This window comes from Antechinus flavipes, chromosome X, assembly GCF_016432865.1.
Source record: "Antechinus flavipes isolate AdamAnt ecotype Samford, QLD, Australia chromosome X, AdamAnt_v2, whole genome shotgun sequence".
Lineage (NCBI taxonomy): Eukaryota > Metazoa > Chordata > Mammalia > Dasyuromorphia > Dasyuridae > Antechinus > Antechinus flavipes.
In genome coordinates, this window is record NC_067404.1 from 21083124 (window position 1) to 21108454 (window position 25331).

The following is a 25331-nucleotide window of genomic DNA, read 5'->3' on the forward strand; positions in this document are numbered from 1 at the left end:
TCATCATTCTACTGAAACTGCTTTTCCCAAAATTACTATTGATTTCTTTTTTTGTGTAAATACGTAATATATAAAATATTGTCAGGCTTTTCCAAAAAATGCCCACGAACATTATGTGGAGTTAAACTATAAAATTCTAAATGTACTTAATTTAAATTAACCCAGAACAAAATTATTAATGCACTTTAAAAAAAAAAAAAAAGGACACTTAACCAGATAATCAATATATTTATATGTTAGGACTTAAAGAGAGGTTAAATATGCAGTAATAAAAGCAGGATAAATTACGGAATTGTTTTATTCTGAATCATATAATGAAGAAATCTGACAAAGAGAATAAAATGTAATAACTTCATAAAGAAACACTTTAATATGATTTAATTGGAATTTAACCATAAGCCTCTTTGTTCACTTATATTAACATATTTCCTGACTCTTTATTTAAAAAAAAAAGATGGAGGGAGCACAGTTGGAAGTTCTACACTTTCCAGCAAAATAAGTCATCAGGTTCAGTTTGGGAGGATCTTTTGCAAAAGCTTTCTTTTTTGAAAATGCTGAAGATTTGTAGGTAGTGCAATGGCAGAAATCGGAAGTCTGCTTTCCCCACATGAGCTCTGTGAGTTGTCTCTGCTTCCATTTTGTGCCCCCGAAGCAAGAAAACCTGTATTGTTTACAGAATCAACAGGTTCTTTGGATGTTTTCTTAGTCATTTCTGGGGATCAAGGCAGAGGATCTGAGGTTATGAGTCTCGTGGCATTTGGACTGCCTCTGTGATTTCACTAGAAAACTAATATGTGTTTCTGGTACAGAATACCAAAAAAGGTGACATTAGTGTCCTTCTGAGGGCTTGCTTCACAAGTGTTAGGGAAAAAAAAAACTATAGTTTCCATGGGCTTGAAATTCAACTTTCTTGTAGAAGGCTTATGATGTTTCTCTGGAGCTTTTTTCTCAGCAATCAACATGAGAGACTAGTTTGCCTTCTCTGCCATCTCCCGACCGGTGTATTATTCTGCCACATTTTCTTCTGCAGACAAAGCAAACTTATCCGATTCTTCAATGGCACACTACTACACATCTGAGAAATGGGACTGTATCTTCCTCAGTTTTAAATACTTAAATTTTCTGAGGAGATTTGTGTGGACAGAGATGACATGAGAGGGAGCACTGCATCCAGGAAGGGTTGTTTGGTATTTTCTAATCCAACATGGGATGCTTTAGATGGTAATTTCATGCTACTGATCAATTGGGAGAGCATGGTGCTTTCCCACTAGTCTTCTTCCTTAAGGAAACCAGTAGTGAAAGATGGCAGGACTGGCCATCAGCAGTGGCCAAAGTAGCCAAGGCTGAAATTGTATTTTTGGGAAGGGTCAGCAAGACATCAATTCCCAGGTAGAAGGAGGCAGAACTGTGTCTGGTAGATGGGCGTACTTGACAATCTGTGACAGGTAGCCACTATTGAGTCTTTGGGAGGTCAGAAACCATGGAGGGGGTGAGTTTTTCTCTTAACAGTTTTTAGGTGTTTCACAGAGGTTCGTGGTCTCCATTTTTGCTTCCAGCAGTTTCATTTTATTCATAGTGATTGAATTTTTAATTATCCCTTGCCTAGAGGGAGAACACTCAGTTTCTTCATCATCATCATCATCTGAATAAGAATTCATATAATGGTGAAAAAGTGCCATCTCCCCTATCTGCAACATGGGAGAAATTCAACTGATCTCCTCTGTACACCAAAAAGGTGACTCATTTGTCTGTCTTATACCTCCTTGTGACTGGAATCCATAGTCAGCCATTTGCCAAAGAGGGCCTTCCGTTGGAACTTTTCTTGTATGTTAGTCTGCCATGTATAGCTGATACCAGCTTTAAGATGCACCTTCTGAAATGTTGTAAGCAGTCAAGCAAAATCATCTTCAAGCTCCGGGTTCTTTCTAATTAAATGTTACCTACACATAGGTGGGCCTTGCAGTTTTGGGATTTCAACATTCATGGAAATTCCACTTTTAAAAGGTAAAACCTTCAACTTGAAGCACATTTATATCAGAGTCTCAGTGAAGAGCTCTTTAGCCTCAGAGGCTTGATTAGGGGCAGTCAGCCAGCTGAACACTCTCCTAGAAACAACTTTAAAATAATGCCTCAACTCTAATTTAGGAGCAACAGAGCCAACAAAGGTCAGGGGTTGGGGAGAGAGATTTTTCTGGCCTAAGAAAACTTAAGAGGTAGGCATGAGCCCGGAATGCCTGAGTGGAGGTATGGTGGACATCTTCCCAGAGCCCACACGGGCAGAAGCTGGGGCGGGGAAGCAATAGCTTTGGTAGCTCTCAGCCTAAAGACAGCGAGGGGGTCAGACAACAGCTTACAAAGAGTTTAAAGGGATCCCCTTTCCAGCACTGGGTGCAATTGCCACTGATGGGCAATTTTATTGCCTGTATTCATTTCCGAGTGGGTCACAAGGGAAGGGGCCCTGGTCACAGTACCAAAGCAGAAAGGGATGCTAATGGATGCAGCTACGGGGAACTTAAGGGCCCTTCCTTGGTAAAACCAGAGTGCAGATTGGGAGAGCAGTGGACATACCTTTCCCAGAATCACATGTAGGAAGCACTGAGACAAACAGGGGATGTGACTTATACCATTAGGAAGAGTTCAAATGTGATCTCAGACACTAGCGGTGACTGTGGTCCAAAGTGCCATCTCCCCCATCTGCAACATGGAAGAAACTCAACGGATCTCCTCTGTACACCAAAAAGATGACTCGTTTGTCTCTCTCAGATTCATTGTGATTGGAAACCATATAGTCAGCCATTTGCCAAAGAGGGTTTCCACTGGAACTTCTCTAGCATGTATTAGTTTGCTATGTATAGGTGATACCAGCTTTAAGATGTACCTTCTGGGAAGCAACAAACTGGGAAAGCATTTTTACAGTCAAAGGTTCTGATAAAGGCCTCATTTCCAAAATATATAGAGAATTGACTCTATAAAGAAATCAAGCCATTTTCCAATTGATAAGCAGTCAAAGGATATGAACAGAAAATTTTCAGATGAAATTAGAACCATTTCTATTTTTACCTTCTGAATCCAATTCTCCCTGTGCAACAAGAGAACTGTTTGGTTCTGCAAACATATATTGTATCTAGGATATACTGTAACCTATTTAACATGTAAAGGACTGCTTGCCATCTGGGGGAGGGGGGTGAAGAGAGGGAGGGGAGAAGTCGAAACAGAAGTGAGTGCAAGGGATAATTTTGTAAAAAAATTACCCAGGCATGGGTTCTGTCAATAAAAAGTTATAATAATTTAAAAAAAAACAAATTAGAACCATTTCTACTCACCTGAAAAGGTGCTCTAAATCATTATTTATCAGAGAAATGCAAATTAAGACAACTCTGAGATACCACTATACATCTGTCAGATTGGCTAGAATGACAGGGAAAGATAATGCACAATGTTGGAGGGGCAGGTCTCTTTGTAGTGGCCAGAAACTGGACACTGAGTGGATGCCCATCAATTGGAGAATGGCTGAATAACTTGTGGTATATGAAGGTTATGGAATATTATTGTTCTGTAAGAAATGACCAGCGGGATGATTTCAGAAAGGCCTGGAGAGACTTACATGAACTGATGCTGAGTGAAATGAGCAGAACCAGGAGATCATTACACACGGCAACAACAAGACGATATGAGGATCAATTCTGATGAAACCCTCAACCTGAGAGGATCCAGATCAGGTCCAACTGATCAGTGATGAACAGAACCAGCTACACCCAGTGAAAGAACACTAAGAAATGAGTGTGGACCACAACATAGCATTTCCACTCTTTCTGTTATTGTTTGTTTGCATTTTTGTTTTCCTTCTCGGGTTGTTTTTTTTTTTTTTTTACCTTCTTTCTAGATCCGATTTTTCTTGCGCAGCAAGAATATGTATAAATATGTATACATATATTGCATTTAACATAACAAATTTAATATGTATGGGACTACCTGCCATCTAGGGGAGAGGTGGAGGGAAGGAGGGGAAAAGTTGGAACAGTAGGTTTCAGTGTTGAAAAATTACCCATGCATATGTTTTGTCAATACAAAGATACAATTAAAAAAAGATGTATCTTCTAAAATGTTGTAATCATTCAAGCAAGAATCAATTTTGCTGTTTAGGGGAGCAGTTGGGAGGAAGGGGGGAATTTGAAGCACAAGGTTCTGCAAACATGATTGTGGAAAACCATCTTTGTATATATTTTGAAAATAAACTATGATTTTTACAATGTTGAAAATTATATGTGATTTGGAAAAAAAAAACAAAATGCTATTGAGAAAAATGCTTGCTTTACTCTGCAAATTTAAAATAAAATTTAAAAAATAATAAATTTTTTTAAATCTCAAGGGAAACCTATGAAAGGCTTTTCTTGATGTCTTCCAGTGCTTCTCAGCCTCCCCACTCTCCAGAAATTCTTTTGTAAATTTTTTCTATCTGATTATTTGCTTCTCCATCCTAGTCCAATGGAATCTCCTAGAGGACAAAGACTATTGCGTTTTTTTCTTTTATATCCCCAGGTCTGAGCACATGCCTAGCAAACTAAGGTACTTAATAGATGCTCAAGGGGCTGAATTCTCAAGTGTTCTACCATGCCCAAGAACTGGTGTCTTTCCTCTGGTTTAAACTTTCTCCTGCACTCTCTTTAACAAGGAATTTTAACTTGGGGCTTCGGGCTTTAAAAAAAAAAATTGGTTTCCTTTCTAATCCTGTGTGTTTTCTTGTGTGCATTTAAAAACCACAGTCCAAGAAGTCGGGCCCCATAGGCTTTCCCAGAATGTGAAGCCTTATGTGGAGACTCTTCATTTGCTTTTTGGTTTTCCTTCTTTCCTCTAATTTCTTCACTTATTGCAAAGCTTCTCAGCTGCTATTTGTAAGGGTTGAGCTTGCCTTGGGTGTTCAGGGAGGGAGGCCATCATATCAGGTCTTTTTTTTTTAACAGAATCACAGCATCTGAGAGATAGAAGGTCCTTGGTGGCCATCTCTGCCACTTACTGCCTGTGTGACCTTGAAATATTGGCTCACCTTGAGTCTTTCAAACCCCCCAGATCCCTTTCAGACAAATGGCTGTCTAGCTATGTGTGCAAGCATTTAATTTACTATCTGGGAGTGACTTTGACATTGGATGGTAGGGAGAGGCATCTGGGAGCAGCACCCTGCAAGGGTTTATTTTTATCAGCTTGGAATGGGCCATACCAGATAATGTCTCTGCCTCAAGATTTCTGACATGTGAGCCCTGCAAAAGGGAGGACTAGGAGGGACTCGAGACTGCAGTCGGGGTTCTCCAAGTCCTGATTGGTAGCAAATCATCCCTTGTCTATAAAACTTTTATCACCCAAGACCCTTACTTCTTAAAAGTTAAGAGAATGTGGTAGAACTTGGGTCGACGGACATGAGCCTGACTGATGTGAAGTCTCTCTTGGAGCTAGATTGATATTGCCAACAGACCTCCCAAAGAAAAAAACTGCCCGGCTGTCCAGCCGATCCCCAGTGGAGGAGCTACAGGAACAAATGTGCGACTCCCTCCTTCTTCCCCAGAAGTGAAGAAATGACTCTTTGTGTGGGGAGCAGCCAGGTGGCCGCAGCCCTGCTCGGCAGCTGGGTCCTGAGCTCAAGGGGATGTAGTGGGGGTTGTGGGAAGCGTCCCGGCCGTGGAATCGTAGGACCCGAGTGCCGGAATAGACTCACAAAGAAAGGAAACGGGCCAACCGAGTTGTTCAGATGGATGTGCGAGAGAAAAAAAGAGGTTGTGGAAAAGGGCTAGATTATGTACCCGGAATAGCTGAAATGAATTTCTCAACAGCTGGGAAGTTTGGCAGAACGATGAACAAATTCCTTTCTCCCCTCCTCACCCTGGTTGATATAGGAGCATGGTAGCAACCTGGGGGTCCTGTATGCTGGAGGACCTACCAAAGATAGCCGGGGGGGAAGAGGCTGGTAACTGAAGGAAGACTTGGGCAAACATGGAGATCGAGATGAATGGCCCCTATGAGGCACTGGAAATCGAATCCTTCAATTGGCATGGGGAAGAGAGCCCCAAATGATGGAGAACTCTAATTATTCTTCCCCATTGTGTCTGAGAAACAGCTTGGAGGTGTACTAGTGGTTCAGGGTTAAGTGGTGAGGCAGCAGTCGATCCATTGAGCATTAACTAAGTGCCTACTGTGTGCTAGGCAATGTATGAAGTACGAGGGAGAAAATGGTTCTCAAAAAGCAGAAGAGAGATTAGAACTGACTATAGAAATGTAGGAGTCCTATAGATGTTCCTTTGGGGGCTGAGGAAAGAGGAGAGAGACACAAGAGTCAGAGAAAGGAGAGACAATGCTTTAGGCATATACCCAAAGTAAAAAGGCTGTAGGAGACAGATAAAAATCCCAAGCTAATATTGGGCTCCTTTTTCCTCATTCAAAAGGAGCTCATTCTAACAAACCTTGGGTCTGTTTTGAAAGAGCGATGATGTCCAGGTTGGGAACTGCACATTGTTGGTGTTAGTGGGATAGATCAGAAGATCAACTCTGGACATTCTGTGCCTTCCCTGCAAAGAAATAGGAAAGGGAAGAATATTATCCATATAGAATTGGGTGTAACCTTGGCCATCGAAGCCAACTCCATCATTGTCCAGAAAAGTTGAGTGAATTGTCCCACGTCACAAGGATGATGAGGGCAGAGGCAAGCTTTGAACTGAGGCAAAGATAGACATGCAAGCGGTCTCATCTTTGGACTAGAAGCACTTCTGGAAATATAACAATAGCTAACGTTTATATAGTGCTTTAAGGTTTAGAAGCTGTTACGTAAACATCTCATTTTATCCTCACAAGGATGATCCTAAGAGGCAGGTGCTCCTTTGTGTTATAAGGGCTAACACATCCCAGTTACAGGGATGGCGGAGAAATCATTTGAGATCTCAGGCCAAGGAAGGGAGCAGCCAGGCCCGCTTGGACAGCATGCGATGGTGGAGAGCACACTGGGTCATCAGCTGGGCAAACTCCTCCCCTCCCCCACAACAGCCATCTCGGCATAGCCCTCATCACCTGTCCCTTGGACGACCACAACAACCTCCTCATTGTCTCCCTGCGTCTGGTCTCTCCTCTCTGAAATTCTGTCTTCCAACTAGAACTCAAGGGGAGCTTAGAGTCTATCTCCCCCACACCTGTTGTTTACCAGATGAGGAAACCAAGACTTAGGGTGGGTTGAGAGTCTTGCTTGGGGCTACACAGGCTGTCAATGACCAAGATGCCAAATTGATCATCCGAAATCACTGCTCTGTCCATGGCACTCCCTTACTCAAGAATTTTCATTAGCTCCCTATCACTTCTGGAATAAAACTAATTCCTATCTGACATTTAAAGCCTTTCCCGGTCTATTTTGAGCTCCTCTTTAGGCCACAGGCTTATTGTTCATTAATTGCCAGTTCTTGCCATCTGCCTACCCAAAGTTCAGTGCAATCTAATGTTACCTGCTGGACCCGTAGAGTACTTGCTATCTCCCACCTCCATACCTTTGTATAAGCCATCCCCCACTTTTGAAATGTTCTTGACATTTTTTTTTCATTTCTGTCCCTCAGCTCAGTGGCTGGCACATAGTAGGCATTTAACAAATGTTTATGAATTAAGTCTGAGCTTGGGGAATATGAAGTCATCTCTGCTATAAAGCTTATGCAAGGTAGCATCCCTGACACCCTGGGCTTGAGGGTGATAAGCATTCACCATACGGCATCTGAACCTGGCCCTGCCATGCTACTTCTGGGCCGTCCCCTACTACACTGCCTAGGCTAGCGTCCACTGCTTATCTGGACCTTGGGCATACCTCACCTCCTTCCACCTTCCCCTTCCTCTCTAGTCCAAACCTAGTAATAGGATTATCACAAACGATCCAGAAGTTAGACCCGTCATTTGTCCTATGCCCCTTGACTTCCCGTCTCATCAAACACCACTCTCCCATATGGGTTGTCTTCCTCCTGTTCGAATGTAGCTTCCTTTTGAGCTCATCTCCACATTCCCGGCACTTAGAACAGGGGCCTAACACTAAGTAAGCACTGGCTTGATGCTTTGCCATTCCTACTTCCCTGTATCCCACGAACGAGTGAGCAAGCAAAGCCTGGTGTTGGATGCAGACGACCAGAGGAAGCGGTTTACCTGCCCCCGATCACGTAGGGAATAAGAGGCGGACTTTGATTTGGACCCAGTGTCCCAGAATCCCCAGGCTCTGAGCCTCCAAACTTGGCCCTTGGCCCCTCCTCGTTTTGCCAGCACTCCTCCAACAAGAGCTGACTTCTCCTTGCCGTGTTCTTGCTTCATTCCCATTCCCTAGCTGTTTTATGTTTCCTCTCTATTTTTCCTCCCCAACACAACCTGAAATCCATCTTTTTTATTTCTCCCCTTCACTCCCCCAGTACTCCCTCTTGCTGCCTTAACCTTCTCTTCCAGCCCCAGGAGACCTCCCTGCAGTCTGGCAGACAAATGTTCCCCACACTGCTGTGACACCTCCCCTTGGATCCTCGGCCTGCCTCCCAGGCTCTCAGTTTGAATAGAGATGCCCTTTCTTATCACAGAGATGAGAAGGATGGCCTACTGGGCGGCTTGCTCCACAATAAACTGCTGAATTTTATTCTTGACCTCGGTGCATCTGTAGTGTGTGTGTATCTTGAATGGAAAGGGCCGGATCTGGGATTGAAAATATGACTTGTCACTCACTACCTGTGTGACTACGGGCTCAGATCCCATCACCTCTTTGAGCCTGTTTCCTCATTTGCAAAAAGAGATCGCCAACTGGGCTGGAGCTGGCTCTTGTCAACGACTCAGTGATTAACGGCAATTTCAGTAGACTTGGGGTGGAAAGGGCCATCCGCGTCCAGAGTGCTGGAGACTGAATGTGGATCACAGCATGGTTTTTCACCTTTTTGTTGTTTTTTGTTTTTGTTTTGTTTTGTTTTGTTTTGCTTTTTCCTAGTGTTTATTTTTTCCCTTTTGATCTGATTTTTCCTGTACAGCATGACTAATGGAAATATTTAGAATCACAAGTTTAATAATCTATACTGGATTGTTTGCTGTCTTGGGGAGGAGGGAGAGAGGGAGAGAAATTTGGAACACAAGGTTTTTCTAGGGTGAATGTTGAAAACTATCTTTGCATGGATTTGGAAAAATAAAATACTTTTAAAACAAGGGGGTCCTAGATACTAGGTACCAGCTTCTCAAACTGTGGACTAAATCCCAGATGGGGTCTCACAACTAAATGTGGGAGTCATGAAATTAAGATTATCAGCAAACACTTGATACGTATGTCTCTTTTATATACCTGGGGTCTCGTAAAAATTTCTCCAGTGAAGAGGGAGCAATAAAGAAAAGGTTTAAAAAGTTCTGCTCTAGATGAATGTTAGTCTCTTCCTGCTCTTGGTCTATGTTTTTGCTCCAACTGTATGCCATTTCTATTCCTTAAAGGGAAAGAGCCAGGCAGGTGGCTAAACCCACTTTCCCCTTGCCACAGTTGTCTTTCACACTTGTGGTTTATCAGCGAAACTTGATGCCCATCTGCTACTTTCACTGGGGCTCTTAATACGTGACATCTTTTTTTTACCTTTATTACTCCATGGCTGTGTCAGTGAACTCACCCCTCCTCAAAGTTTCTCCAACAGTCTGGCTTCTTTCCCGCCCCTCACCCCCCACTGTTTCAGGATCTTCAGTGCCTTGGCCAACAAGGACATCCCTTCCAAAGGTGTGCAGTCTATCTGTGGCTGTACATACTATACATCTCTCACCGTTTTCTCTTGTGGGTGCACCACAAAGGGAACCTTCAGCATACTGAGGACCTTTTTCCTTTCCTCTTGACCTCAGAAGAATGACACCGTGACCACATGGGCAACCCATATTGGTTGGACAACCCGTTGTCTGTTTCTCCAGTGATTTTTTTATGTTGTTTCTGAGTCATTTGGAGTCTGTAGGAACCAACTTACGGCCATCTCTCCCCTCTCCATGGCTTCTTGGGTCTTCAGAGACCTCCATGCTACACGACTCATAGCCAGGCAACATCTTTTCTTGATCGTGCCTCCAAAATAAATCCAGTTTCTTCACAGATCTGAAGCTCATGTCAAATTCTTTACTTTCTGGGATTTGAATTTTACTGTAAATCGGTCCCTTGGGTGCTTCCCAATACAATTAAAAGCAGGGTCTCCAGCATGTGATCTCTTGGCAGGCAGCTGCTCACATCCATTGGGAAATGGCAAATCATTCCTGCAGGGGAGGGTCCTCCCATTGTCCTCTGCACCTCAAGTATGCTGAATGGGTTTTGTTCTTTTCCATTCTCCTAGAACTCACATAACAAGCAGAATTCACTTCTTTGCTTTTCTTCTTCCATCTTCCTACAGCTTCTTCCTGTTTTCCCTGTCTTTAAAGTCCCTACATGTACCTGACCACCAAAATGGATATTCTTCTTCCTGATTTGAAAGCAGGTAGGCAGTCTTTCGTGCGCCTTGGTTCAAGTTCATTCCTGATGCTGTAGCTTTTCGGGTAATTTTTTTCTGCTGCCCACAAGATGCTTTTCTTGTTTTCTTGCATTCCAGCTCCTCGGCCCACAATCCACTCTCCCCCTCCCTGCTCGCAGTGCCTTTATTGGCTTTTTTCCAACATGTACAACTCACAGGGAAGCTCATTTTCCCCTTCACAACACTCCTGTAAGATAGGTTGGGCCAGCCTTATCACTTGACAGATAAGGAAACAGAGGCACAAAGAAACCCTATTCAGCCTTCTGCCCAGGTATATATTCTGATTTTCTGACTCCAGTGCCTGGTATATGTGACTTTATGTTCCCTAAAAGCCCTCTGAGTTAGTGTGATCAGGATATAATTTGTAATCACACATATAATCTTTCTCCATGCACTTTGCAGTCACAAACTTAATGTAGAAGCATCTTGGCAGGAAACAAAGAATTTAACAGCTGTTCCAAATGAAAAGCATAAAGTCCAAGCCAACTGAGTCTGAGTGGTGGGTATTCGGGTCACCCTCCTAAGAACCGGATGGGGAGAAACTCCACTCCTGCTTTGACAGACCAAGAAATACTTGATGAAAACAAGACAGTTAAAAAGTGAAGCCTGTAGTTGCCTCTAAATTCTGAGTTTTTACCTAATCCAGTCTACCACTTCATATAGCAGGTTGTTCTGTAATTTCCAGTTTCAAAAGACTTACATGACCTTAGAAGTCAACCAATGTATCCCCTGCCTGAACGATGATACTCATCTACAACATAATTCAGAATGAAATGGTCAATGAATTCAATACAATTCTGCTATATTTTTCCATACATTGATTTTTCTCTCCCTCCTTCTTTATCTTGCTCCTGAACAACAAGGGGAGGGAGGGAAGAAAGAACTAAGGAACAAAGCAAACGTCCACATTGCCCATGGCGAAACGTGCACATCTCTTTCTGCATTTTAAGCCTGTCACCTCTCTTTCAAGAGTGGGGCAATGTAGTTCATCTGTGGTCCTTTTAAATTGTATTTGTGAAAGGAAACTTTAGGTTAAATGTCAGGAAAACCATGCAATCAATCGGATCTATAAATAGAAAAAACTGCATCAAAATGGCAATGGAACACCCTCCACACACACACCCACCCCCGCCTGGAATTCTCTCAAGCGAAATCTGAACCAGTAATAATGAAGGAATCTGTACGTTTCCTTTTATCACAATCTATCAAAGTGATCTGTGGTCCAACTTGGGCACTTGCAAGGCATCTCATAGTTATACTCCTACCAGTTAAGCAGCCATTTGTAATAGGTTACACTGGCGAGTGTTGGATTATAATGATTAATAAAACAAATACAATATCCTGAGATCACTGAGCTTGAAAAATCTCGGCATTGATCCTATCTAGCCTTCTACCTGGTATGAGAGTTAGCTTTTTCTGTATAATCTTAGGAAAGAAAGGGACATCAGAGGTCAATCTTTCCATCCTCTTTGTGAAAGATGGAGAACTATCTAGAAAAGTTCTCGTTAATAGATGGCCAATGTCATTACATTCAATTCAACACATATTGGTTTTAGCTGGGTACAGGGGAAATGTCCACATGCTGGGGAACTAACTTAAAATAGAATGGGTTTCCTGAGATAAGAGATAATACTGCCTCTACCCCCTCTCCTGGAGGTCTATAATTGACAATTGGATTCACAGTCATCATAGTTTTGGTAAGGATTCTTTTCCCTATGGCCCTTCCATTCTCTTGTTGGTTTAAAAAAAACTGAAGTGAAACAACCAATTTCTATATACAAGATGTTCTTTTGGGTAGAATCCGCAAAATGGAGCAGCACATTGTCCAAAAGGGGTGGCTAGAAGCGATGGAGGCAGGATAGGTATTTATGTGTATGATATTCTCATATTCCTTAACAAGCAATTGAAGTCTACAGTACTGGATGGAATTGGTTGAAAGAACAAAAACACAATCATCGGAAGTCAAGCCTATTAGACCTCTGAGAGATTTTATTTCATCTAACGTACCAATCAATATAACAGATGCTTCTCTGATTTCCACTCAAAGATAATAGTGACCTTACAGGTCAACCGATACATCCCCTTTCCTGAAGAAAGGACTTCATCTACAACATAACTCAAAAATGAACCGTCCATTGAATTCATTCTAAATTCAAATCAACAAGCATGTTTAAAAACAATAAATTGCTTTCTTGTTCAACACACACACACACACACACACACACACACACACACACACACACAACCATAAAACAACAAAATATAAAAATGAAATGGTCTCATCAATGTACATGATCAAGTGGAACAAACGCCTGCATTGGCCACATCCATAAATATCCATCTCCTCCTACGTTCATTTTAAGTCCATCATCGCTCTGGTAAGTGGTAAGTTGTGTTTTTCATCTTTAATTCTGTGGAATCCTGATTCTTCACCAGTACTTGCTATCAGCAAATTTACCCTCCATGTCAGGAAACCGCTATGGCATCAGTCAGAGCTAGCCACAAGTATAATGAGCAGCATTTGGAGGAAGTAGTGTCCCTCTGCTCCAGACATGCCTGGAAATCTTCAGGGGGAAAAAAGACGTTGAAAAAATCATCCAGAATTTTTATAGAGTAATATTCCTTGCCCTAAAAGTTTTTCTACATTATTGGCTTTAGATAGAAAGTTTTTACTAACAGTCTACATTTTACAGAATCCACAAAATGTCACACATTGTACAGATGAGGCAACTTAAAGGGATGGAAACATGATCATTGCTTTTCTATTTTTTTAGACTTTGGAACAAGGCAGTTATACATTTGGTACTAATGAATGTGGGAGGAAATTGGTTGAAGAAGCAAAAGTACAGGTTTAGTCAGAGTTTTTACCTCAACCAATCTATCACTCAGAAACACAGCAGAAACGTTGATTTCTCATCTCAGAGATAAGAGACCTCCACAGTTAACCAATCTATCACCCTGCCTGAAGAACAAATAGATCAGAAATGGGTTTTTTTCAGACAGATTAAAGTAATATTAGAAATAAACCACTAAAGTTCATCTGTAATATAGCTCAAAAGTGGAGTTGAAATCAATTCAGAAAGTACATAAAATTTGTCTCCAAATCTGTCCCATCCCCTCTAGTAGAAAAATAATTTTAAAAGAAAAGCAAAGCATCAAAACAAATATAAATGGTCAAGTGAAGCAAATCTCACCAGCCGTGTTCAGAAAGTAATAACTCATTATGTACTGGACATCCAGCCCTTTTCCAACAGGAAGTGAAAAATTCTTCCATCTTTTATCTTGTAGAATTCTTCCCTTCTGTGGGGGACTCTATGGAAGGAGGTGCAAGAAAACCCTTTTTACTATTCAGAGCAATGCATAAGTGTAATGAGCTGCATTAGGTGGCCTCTATAACACCACCATGGAAGTGTCAAGGATAGTCCAGACAGCAATCAGTAGAGATTTGAGAATGAGTTTCTTGTCCCAAACATCCCTGAACTCTTCTTGGCTATATGGCTGAAGGTGCTCCTCCAAAGTCACTATTCTACATAAGGCATCTTTTACACTCTTGTATAAAATGTTATCTAGCATGACTGAGGCAAATGGAAGGCAAGGTGGCAGGAAAAGATTGGGTTTTTTTTCCTTACATTGCTCCTACTGCAGCCAAATAATGGAAAATGGTGATAGCGATGTGCTTTGGATGGAGTTGGTCAGAAAAAAAACAACAAAATATGCCAGATCATCAAACTGAAAGATCCCTGAGAGTTATCCTAATCCAACATCACACCATGGATGGAAATTACCCATTACTGGCAAATTAGATGAGGTAAAAAACTCTTGGAGATCTTGTTAAGGTGGCCCAAGTTCTGCTTCTTGTTTTTTTTTTTTTATCAACTTCTTCATCCACCACTCTGATATGACAAGCTACAACTGAGCGGTTCAGTAGAATGAGCATATCCCATAGATCCCATAGTAAGGATCCTTTGACATTTTCCTTCTTCATTTAGGAGAATGGAATAGCTGACCTTCAAACCCCTTGTGAGGGTAAATGAAACCGATGGTCAACATAAAAAGTCAGTTCAGCATGTATTAGTTAGCAACAAATTGAAGTTACTTATGTGCATGGAAAATATGTAATTGGAACTAGCTGAACACAGTGGGTTTTCCAAGATGGCAGCCCTTATGCCCTTTTCTTATGAGAGATTATCAAAGTCATGATCTATAATCATCAGGGGTTTGTAGCATAGCTTCAGGTTTAGCTATGAAGCACTTTACTAACATCCTCTATGGTCACTATTCTTTGCACAGAATCTACAGAATGAAGAATATTGTCCATAGGAAGTGGACAGAGGAAATGGTTAGAGCAGTGATTTTACTCTGATTAATACAATAATCTAAGACATTTCCAGAGACTCACGATTAAAAAGGCTTCATTAGTTCTCTTTGGAGGTGAACAGCTGAGTCTAGATTAAAGCAGACTTTTTTTTTCCACTTTATTTTTCTTGCTTTATTTCTGGCAACATGACTGAAAAATGTTTTGCGTGATTTTACATGTATAATGGGTATCATATTTGCTTGCCTTCTTGACAGGTAGGGGAAGAAGGGAAAGAATTTGCAAGTCGGAATTTTTAAAAATGAATGTTAAAAATAATTTAAGAGGTTGTCACTTTTCCTTTTGATATGCTCCTTCTTGTGGGATACCAAACTGTAGCAGGCTGTACTGCTGAGTGTTTTGTGAGGTTGGTGCAAACAAGAATATAATCATAACAGATCTACAAGAGCTCCAACACTTCGTACATAATCTAATTTACCACACTCTAATTTCTGAGAAAGAAAATTGTATAATCACTAGAGTGCCTGCAAAGGTCACCCCCTATCCCAATGAATGTATAACTCAGAAATGAATGGCCAATTGATGATGATTAAATTCCATAACTATCTTTAAAAAAATAACTTCCCCCTGCCCCTAACATACACAAAGATATACACAAATACTGTTCAACAATAAAAAAATGGCATGACCAATGTACATATACACAGTTGATGATTCGGATCCCCTCGTGGCCCCTGTCCAAAAATGCACCACTCATTCTGCATTTTCTAAAAAACACCTCTATCAGCATGGGAATGTCATTCTTCACATTTGGTCCCCTAAAATCTTGGTTTCCTACATGTATGTCATAGAGCTAAATTAAAACTTGACATCAGGAAACCACTCGACATCGGGAGCTACATAGGAGTTTAAGGAGGTAAATTCAGAGGTAGTAGTAGGTAACAGCTGCCCCCAAAATCACTACGATTTTGTGGGAGAGGAAAGGAAGAGGAGAGGATTACTAATCATCCGGGACTTGACAGGGTAGAGTTCATCATCCCCATCATCTACAAATGCATAGCTATTGAGCTGGAGGAATCTTCTCCAGCTGCAGCTAGGGGACAAGATGCAACATTTAACAACTGATAAATTGTTCACCTAGGATGTGCAGAATGTGTGGTGGAAGGGATACTAAGGTTTGTCTTGTGCTCCTACAGAGGCAAATGGGTTGGTTGGCAGAAAAAAAAAGTTTTAATGAGTTAGATGAGCAAACTGAAAGATATCAGAAAGTTGACCTTATCCATACTCTAGAATGGGAAGAAATATCATGTTGTCAATTCTCTGCATGAAAAGTTATCTCAGAAGATTCCAATTCTGTTTCTCTATGTGGAAGAGGAAAATCATGACTGAAGTAAAAATTGGATGGTCAGTGGTAAAAGCATTCATTTCAGCCTAAGTCTGAGACGATTTTAGATTAGACAGAGAAACCGGCTACATAATTAGAGCCAACTTGAGCACAATGGGTTTCTCAAAATGGAAATTCTCAACTTCTCCTTTCACAATGTGTATATCCACAATCATCACAACAATGATAGGGTAGTGATCTGTTTCTGACAGTGTCTTTGCGTTTGTGATTATTTAGTAGCAAAGGTTTCGAGCAATAGGATGTCTGGATACTATTCTTCTTTGTGTGAAATTTACATAACGCAAGATATGTCCACATGAGGTGGCTGACTGCATTTCCCTTTGATATGCTCATTTTTCTGAGCTGTCCAAATGTGGTTTTGTCCCCCCAACATCATGATATGCTTTCTAGTACTACAAGACAAACAGGTACAATCATCAGAACTCCAAGGTTGTTTACCTCATCTGATCTGTCAGAAAGTAGATTGGCCATCTTAGAGACAAAAGTTACTCAGAGATCAATCCATCCAACCCCCTTGCCCGAAGAATCAAGCTCACGGAGAAAGAAATAGACAACTAAACTGAATGAGGGGAAGGGCAGTGGGAGAAGGAAATAAGTGTTTATATAAGATCTACTATGTGCCAGGTACTATATAAAGTCCTTTTCGCAATATCATCTTATTTGATCCTCAGAAAAACCCTGCCAGGGTAGAAACTATTAAGTTGTTCATGAAGTATGCCAAAAAGCATAAACTTGAACATTCTCTGAAACTTACCCCTCAACTCCTCCACCCTCAACAGGCAGATGTACACACACACACAATGTAGCAAATGTAATTGGCTCATGAGGGTACTTGCTGCACCTGACCATGTCCCAAAATGCTCAACTTATTTTGTCCTTGATGACTGCTACATCTCTACCCTGATCAAGGTGGCATTCCTCTTTGGTGCATGGAAATCTGGATACTCTCTTGTGTAATTTGAGAGAGCCAAATTGAGACTTGATATCAGTAAAACTCTCTTCAGACCTGTGAACGAGAATAATGACCTTCCTCAGAAGTAGAGATTCCCTACCACAACTCTAAGAAAAACTTTAAAGGAAGTCTGAACCAAAAATCATCTGAAGCATTGAAGGGTAGAGCTCCTTTGTCCCAAGCATCTCTGTGATCTTGGTCATCGGTCTGGAAGGCTTGTCTCCCACTGCCACTGCTGCACATAATATGACGACTTTATTATTATCTATAAAATGTCACATTTGTACAGCTGAGGCAAATGGAAGGAAGGATGGTAGGAGAGCTGGCTTGTCTTCTTCATGCTCCTGTGCATTTGAAAACCGAAGCAGTGGTATGCTTTGGATGTATTGGATGGAAATGCACACACATGTGTATACACACACACATACACACACACACACACACACACACACACACACACACACACACACACTTTTTACCTCACCTAATTCAACACACAGCAGTGGTTGATTACTATTCTCAAGAGAACACAACCCTCAGAGGTCAACCAAGCCATCCCCCTGCCTGAAGAATGAAACTCATCAACAACATAGCTGAGAAATGCATGGTTAGTTGAATTGAATTAAAAGGGAAGGAGTTGTAGGAAATAATCAATTACAGATTGCCAACTGTGTGCCAGGCACTCTTAAGTGCTTTTAACAAATATTATCTCATTTGATCCTCTCAACACCCCCCTCCCCCCGTGAGATAGATGCTACTATTAATTATATTCAATTTAGGGAGTATGTATAAAAAAACAAACAAAAAAAATTAACTTTCACTCTTTCCAGAGCTTCCCCTCTCTCCACCTCACTACAAACATGCTAGAGAAAGTCAGCCATCAGAACAAATGTACAAAGTCATCACGGGCCATGTCCACAAATTCCCATTTCATCAGTCATTTCACACCCATCAGCTCTCCTTCAGAAAATGAAGGATATTATTCATCTTCTTTCATCTGAAATATTTATCCCCTGCATATTTCCTAGAGTTAGATTTAGGTTTTATATTAAGACAACCTTCTTTACATTCAGAATGCACGGATATAATGAGCTGCATTAGGGGGCATTAGAGAACCTTCTTTTCTTCCCCACCCCCGTGCCACCCCACCATGGAGATGTTCAAGGAAAGTTTGGATCACAAATCTTGGAGAGGGCAGGTGGTGTCACCGCAACCATTTCCCAACTCTAGGCTATGTGACTAGAAGATTCTTCTCCAAAAGCCCCAATTGTACATAATACAACTTTTATGTCAATATACAAAATGTTGTATTCAGTACAATGGAGGCACATGGAAGACATGGTAGCAGGACAGAGATTTCCTTGTGTGTCCATTGGAGAAGCAAATAACTTAGAAAAGTTGCCTCTCGGCTCCTTTTCCCCTAAATAAAAAGAAAGATATCAAAGTCAGAAATCGTTAATGTAAAGATATTCAGTTGAGCATGAAAATTTAAGCAACAGTCCTTGGACAACTATCCAAATAATTAGAGGTAGCCTAAAACAGTACTTATGCTCACCTCTCACCAGAGGTCATCAGTCGGTCTGGATGCAAAATCATCTGGGGTCTGTTATGGTACAGTTCCCTCCCCCAAAAGTCCTTTCATGTGCTGGAGTCTTCCGTACTCTTGTGTAGCACTTCAGTTTAGCTATGAAGTACTTTCCCTCCGTTCTCCATGTGTTCCTCTTTGTAGAGAATCTACAAAATGAAGAATATTGTCCATGTGAGGCAGCTGGGGAAACAGTTAGAAAATCATTGCCTTCCTCTTTAAATATGCTCATTCTTTGGAGACACCCAACTGTAATGTGGGAAACGAGAGAGTGAAGGTCCTGGAAACAACAAAAGTGAGAATGGGGGAAACCAGGCTTACAAGGTCTCCCAACAATTTTCACTTCATCTAATCCAACTCACAGTTGTGATTCTACTTTCCAATCACTGAGATCAAAAGGAATTCAGAGATCAAAGAGACCTCGGAGATCAACCTATCTATTCCTTTACCTGAAAAATGGGGCTCATCTACAACATGGCTGAGAAATGAATGATCAATCGAATCGAATTAGGGGAAAGGAAGGTGTCAAAGGGAATAATCAATTACAGATTGCCGACTGTGTGCCAGACACTCTTAGCGCTTTTTGGGAATATTATCTTATTTGATCTTCGGGAGCCCCCTGTGAGGTAGATGCTGCTACTAATGATGCTTCAATCAGGAAATATATTAAAAAGCCATATCTTTCACTCTATTCAAATCTATCTGTTCTCCACACACCTCCCAAGTCACAAATAGACATTGTACAAGCAAAAAAAACCAAATAAATAAGGCACTGTACGAGAAAAAAAAGTAAATAACAAATAGACACCATACAAGCAAAAAAATAAGTAAAAACAAATAAGACACCTATACAAGTAAAAATAAAAAAAAGACAAAAGTCAAGTGAAGCACATCCCCTCCCCTCACTGGTCATGTCTAAAAATTCAGTTTATCACGCATTGCACAGATATCAGCTAGCTTTCCCTCAGGAAGCGAGGGACATGCTTTTATTTTATTTTTTTAAAATAATCTGGAATGCTAGTCCACTGTGTGGATTTCAGAGGCAAACTTGGACTTGATATCAAGAATACCCTCTTGACAGAATCTTGCAAAAGTACACTTAGCTGTATTTGGTGGTAGTAGAGACTCCCTACAATGCCTCAGTGACAATGCTCAAAGAAAATTTGGACCAAGAATCACCAGGGTTTTCAGGGCATAGTTCCTTATCTAAATAAATATTGATCTTTGAACTCATTGCTATATGGCTAAAAAGTTTTTCTCCAAGGGATGTACAACACAACTATCACTGTACAGAAAATGTTGTATCTGGTACAATTGAGGAACATGGAAGGCAGGTGCAGATCAGATGGGTTTTTTTTTTGGTTTTGTACTTTTCTGCAGAGCTAAGTAACAAAATGGTTATAGTGGTGTGCTTTGGGTAGCATCAGTTAAAAAGTAAACCCATCTTATACTGGAATCACCAGGCTGAAAGATCTGAGAGCTGTCCCTATCTAACCTTGTACCCAGAATGGGAATGCGCTTTTATGTCGTTTATTTTCTGGCAGAAAGTGATTTGATAGGTTAGCTATTCCATTTCCCTAAATAAAGAGGGAGAAGGAAAATTTCAAACAAACTCAGAAAATGGACGGTCAATGAAAAGATATTCCATTTAATATGTATTAGCTGGATGGTCAAAATAGCTAAGAAGTCATTGGTCAATTGGATTGAATTAGAAGGGAAAGAAGGAAAGAGAATAAGCAACTATAGATTGCCAACTGTACGTCAGGCACTTTGAATACTATCTAATTTCTTTATAACTTGTACATTAGATGCATCATATTCGCATTACCTCTTCATTGGGAAGAAGCTTCACCTTTTATCTTCTGGAATTCTTGACCACTGTCTACATGAAAGCACAACTTAGGCTTGATGTCATGAAAACTTTCTTAACATTCAAAGCAATGCACAAGTCTAATGAGTCGCATTAAGTGGCAGGAGAAGCTCCCCTCTAATACCACTATGAAAATATTCCAAGAAAGTTTGGAAGAACAATCATTGGAAGTTGGAGGGAACACAGCCCTTGTTCCGACTGTCCCTAAACTTTTGGCCATTTAGCGAGGAGGTTTCTCCAAAAGCCACTACTGTACATAATACAACTTTTAGTACAATATACAAAATGTTGTATCAGGTACAATTGAGGCACGTGGAGAATGCGATAGCAGGATAGTTTTTCATTATCCTTCTATAGCCGAGCCAAAATTGGGAAATGGTCATAATAATGCATTTTGGATGATGTTGGCTACAAAAGAAAACCATAATGTGCTGAGATTGAGATCACCAAGCCGAAAGAGCTTTTGAGAGCTGTCCTTGACCATCTACATTCCTAGGACAGAAATTAGCTTTGTTTTTTGTTTGTTTGTTTTTTTGATAATAGCTTTTTATTTTTCAAAATCCCTGCAAAGAGTTTTCAATCTTCACTCTTGTAAAACCTTGTGTTCCGTATTTTTCTCCCTCCCTCCCTCCCCACCCACCTCCCCCCTCTCCTAGAGGACAAGTAATCCACTATAGTTTAAACGTGTGCAATTCTTCTGAACATATTTCCATATTTATCATACTGCACAAGAAAAATCAGATCAAAAAGGGGAAAATGTGAGAGGAAAAAAGCAGGCAAACAACAAAAAAGGTGAAAATCCTATGTTGTGATTTACATTCAGTCCTCATAATCCTCTCTCTGGATGTGGACGGCTCTCTCCATCCCAAGTCTTTTGAAATCACCTTGAATCACCCCATGGTTGAAAAGAGCCAAGTCCATCACAGTTGATTATCATATCTTGCTATTGCTGTGTACAGTGTTCTCTCAGTCCTACTCACTAAACTTAGCATCAGTTCATGTAAGTCTCTCCAGGCCTCTCTGAAATCATCCTGCTGATCATTTCTCATATAACAATAAATGTTCCATTACATTCATTTATCATCATTTATTCGGTCATTCCCCAACTGATGAGCATCCACTCAGCTTCCAGTTCTTTGCCACTAACAACAAGGGCTTTAGCTTCATGCTGTTGATTCAGTATTAAAAGTTGTCTCAGAAATCGGCTTTTTTCCCCCTAAATGAAGTAGAAGTAGGAAACTGTTAAAGTCAGAAATGGATGGCCAATGGAATGTTATTCAAAATCAGCATGTGTGAGTTAGGGGAAAATAAGTTGCATACCGGAAAAATAACAAAATCATTAGAACTAGCCTAAAACTGAGTGGATTTCCCAAAAAGGACAGTACTTTGGCTCTTGTCTCATGGGAGACCATCAGGGGAATTGTAGGAGAGATCCTTTATATCAAAGTTCTTCTAGACTCTTGGTTATTGAGTTACAAAATTCCAAAGAACTTCACCATATTCTTTATGGATACTATTCATACACAGTAACTACGTAGTGAATATAAAGTATCTACTTTGTAGATACGAGGTAGATACTATATTCACCATGTAGATATCACTAAGTGTGCATGTGAGACAAGCTAGGAGAATGGTTTAAAAAAAAATCATTCCTCTTTTCCTTGATAAACTCTTTCTAATGAAATACCCAACTGTAGCTTGGAATACTGGGTGAATTTATGGAAACTGAAGTTCATTCATGGGAACACAGGGTTATAAATCAAGGATATTTACCTCATTTAATCCACCATACAGTAGGGGTTCTATGAGTTCCAATCCCAGAGTTCAGAGGGACCTAAGGTCAACCTAATGTCCATTCCCCTGCAGAAAGAAAAAAAAATCTCATTTACAACATAGTTCGGTAATGGTCAACTGAATTGAAAAGGAAAGAGAAGGGAAATAGAAGATAAATAAGCATTTAAGTAGTGCCTAAGATTTGTCAGACACTGTATTAAGCATATTTTACATATCTCATCTCATTAATTAATAGCATCTCAGTATTTTTTTAATTCAGTAAACTCAATTCAGGAGGCATATAAAAAGCATTATTTTTTCATTCTTTCCAAATCTTCTACCTCAACCTGCCCACACACAGACCCACACCATATAACAATTAAAAAAAAAGAAAAATTAAATCATCCTAATAAATGTATACAGTCAAATGAAGCAGATCCTTTCATTGACCATATCTACAAATTTCACAGCTTTTCATGTTTTGTACATCTGTCGCCTCTCCTTCAGGAAGCAAGAGGACCATTTCATCCTTTATCCTGTGGAATCCTTCTCCTCTGTATAGATTTCATAGAGACAAATTTAGTATTGATATCATGAAAAATAGTGTACTGCACAATAATAATGAATTTCATTAGTTAGCAATGGCACCATGGAAATGATCAAAGAAAATGAGGACCAATAAACCGCTGGTTGGAGAAAGGCATAGTTCTTCACCTCCGTCATCCCTGAAGTCTTGGCAATCTTGCCTAGAAGGTTCTTCTCCAAGGGCCACAATTGTACATGACACCACTTTTATTTTTATATAAAATATGATCCCAAGTACAACTGAGACACATGGAGGTCATGGTCACAGGATGATGGCATTTCACTATTGTGCTCTTAATGCAGAACCAAATACGAGAAAATGTTAGCAACGGTGTGATTTGGGTGACCTTATTTGAAAAACAAGGCCAGAATATGCTGGGATCAACAAGAGGGAAGATCTTTTGAGAATCATCAATATCCAGCCTCACACGTAAGATGGGAATTGGCTTTGTGTTATCAATTCTCTATCTGGAAAATGAGCTCAGAGATCAGCTATTCCACTCTCCTAAATGAAGGAGGAGGGAAATGTCAAACAACAACAGAAACGAACGGTCAGTGTAAAGTTATTCAATTCAGCATGTATTGGTTAGAGGCAAACTGAAGTCACAATACTATAGGAAAATACCCAGATAATTAGAGCAAGCCTAAATAAAGCAAAAGGAGTTTCCCAAGATGATACTACTTTCCCCCATAATTTCAGGAGGTCATCAGGCGAGATCCAAAATCATCAGGGATTTTCTAAAGCAGAGATTCTTTCTGCTAAATCTTTTCACAGTCTGGTTGGTTAGCTCCAAAGCACTTTACCAGCATTCTTTGTGGATCCTAATCTTTAACACCAACACAATCTAAAAAATGCAAAATATCCCCATCAGACCACTGTCAGAATAGTTTGTCTCTGAAAAAAATGAGCATATCAAAAACAAAGCAGAGATCTATTCTAATGGGTACCAATTTTGAGTGCTGGTTGAAGATGGTGGAAAGCACAATGATGTGATTGTGGCAACAGATCCCCCACGTGATTGGTCTCAGCTATTGGAAGTTATAGCAGCCCTAAGGGATATCAAAGGTCAACCACTCCGTTCCCCTGCAGCAAAAATGAAGCTTAACAGAGAACATAGCTGAGAAATGGTCATCTGAATTTAGGAAAAGGGAAGAAATCAACATGTATATGGCTTCTACTATTTGCCAGGCACAGTGTTTTAACTGCTTTACATATATTGTCTCATTTGATTCTGACAGCCACCCTGCCAAGTAGAGCATACGATTAATTAAACTCGATTCAGGAAATATGTTAAAAAAGAAAAAAACAACACTGAATCTTTCCTGTCAACCTGCCCATGCACAAACATGTAACAGTAAAAAAATTTAAAAGAGAAAAAGTAAACCATCCTAATACATATAGTCAAGTGAAGGCAATCCATTGACTTCATTCAAAATTTCACAACTCCCAGAGCTTATGTACCCATCACGTCTCTGGCAGGAGTGGGGTCTTCATCTCTATCCTCTAGAATACTGGGTCTGTGTGGACTTCACGGAGGCAAATTTTGACGGTAGAAAAAAAAATGCCCTTTTGACATTTCCCGCAAGTGCAGCCCATTCTTCTTCTATATGACAAAGGGCACTCCTTATGAAACCAGCATAGAAAATGTTAAAGGAAAGTCTGGATCAACAATCAGCAGAGTTGAGGCAAGAACATTTTCATGTCTCAACTCTCTGTGAAGTCTTAACTATCTGGAAAGGTTTTTCCTCAAGAGCCACTCTTGTACATAATACAACTTTTATTGCACTATACAAAATGTTGTATTAGGTACAAATGAGGCACATGGAGGGCATCAGGGAAGGACAGATGATCCTTTATTTTTATGTTCCTACTGTAGCACCAGCTAATGGAAAATAGTAATGGTGTGTTTTCGATGGGATTGGTTATAGAACAAAACTCTTAATATGCTGGGATCACCAAGCTGAAATATCTAGGAGGACCATCTTTATTCAATCTCACACCCAGGATGGGGCTTTATGTGGTCAATTCCCTCTGCTGCAAGTGACCCAAGGGGTCAGCTGTTCCATTTCCCTAAACAAAGAAAAAGAAAATGTCAAAGTCAGAAATGGATGGTCATCATAGAGGGATTCAGTTCAGCACATACTGGTTAGAGGCAAATTTGTTTCAAACTGGGAAAATATCCAAATCATTAGAGCTAACCTAAAACAGAATGGGTTCCCAAGATGGCAGCACCTATGCTCTCCTCTCCCAAGATTATCAATCAGGAGTCTGAATCCCAAATCTCATTGTTTGCAGAGAAGACATCCGCCCGACCAAAGTCCTTCTCCATAGTTGTTTGGCTGCAAAGCA

At 40.5% G+C, this 25331-nt stretch overlaps 1 pseudogene; it reads right to left on the reverse strand.

The window, feature by feature from the left end:
* Positions 1-478: 478 nt before the first annotated feature.
* Positions 479-25331, reverse strand: part of LOC127543109 (AN1-type zinc finger protein 4-like) — a 123872-nt pseudogene continuing 99019 nt past the window's right edge.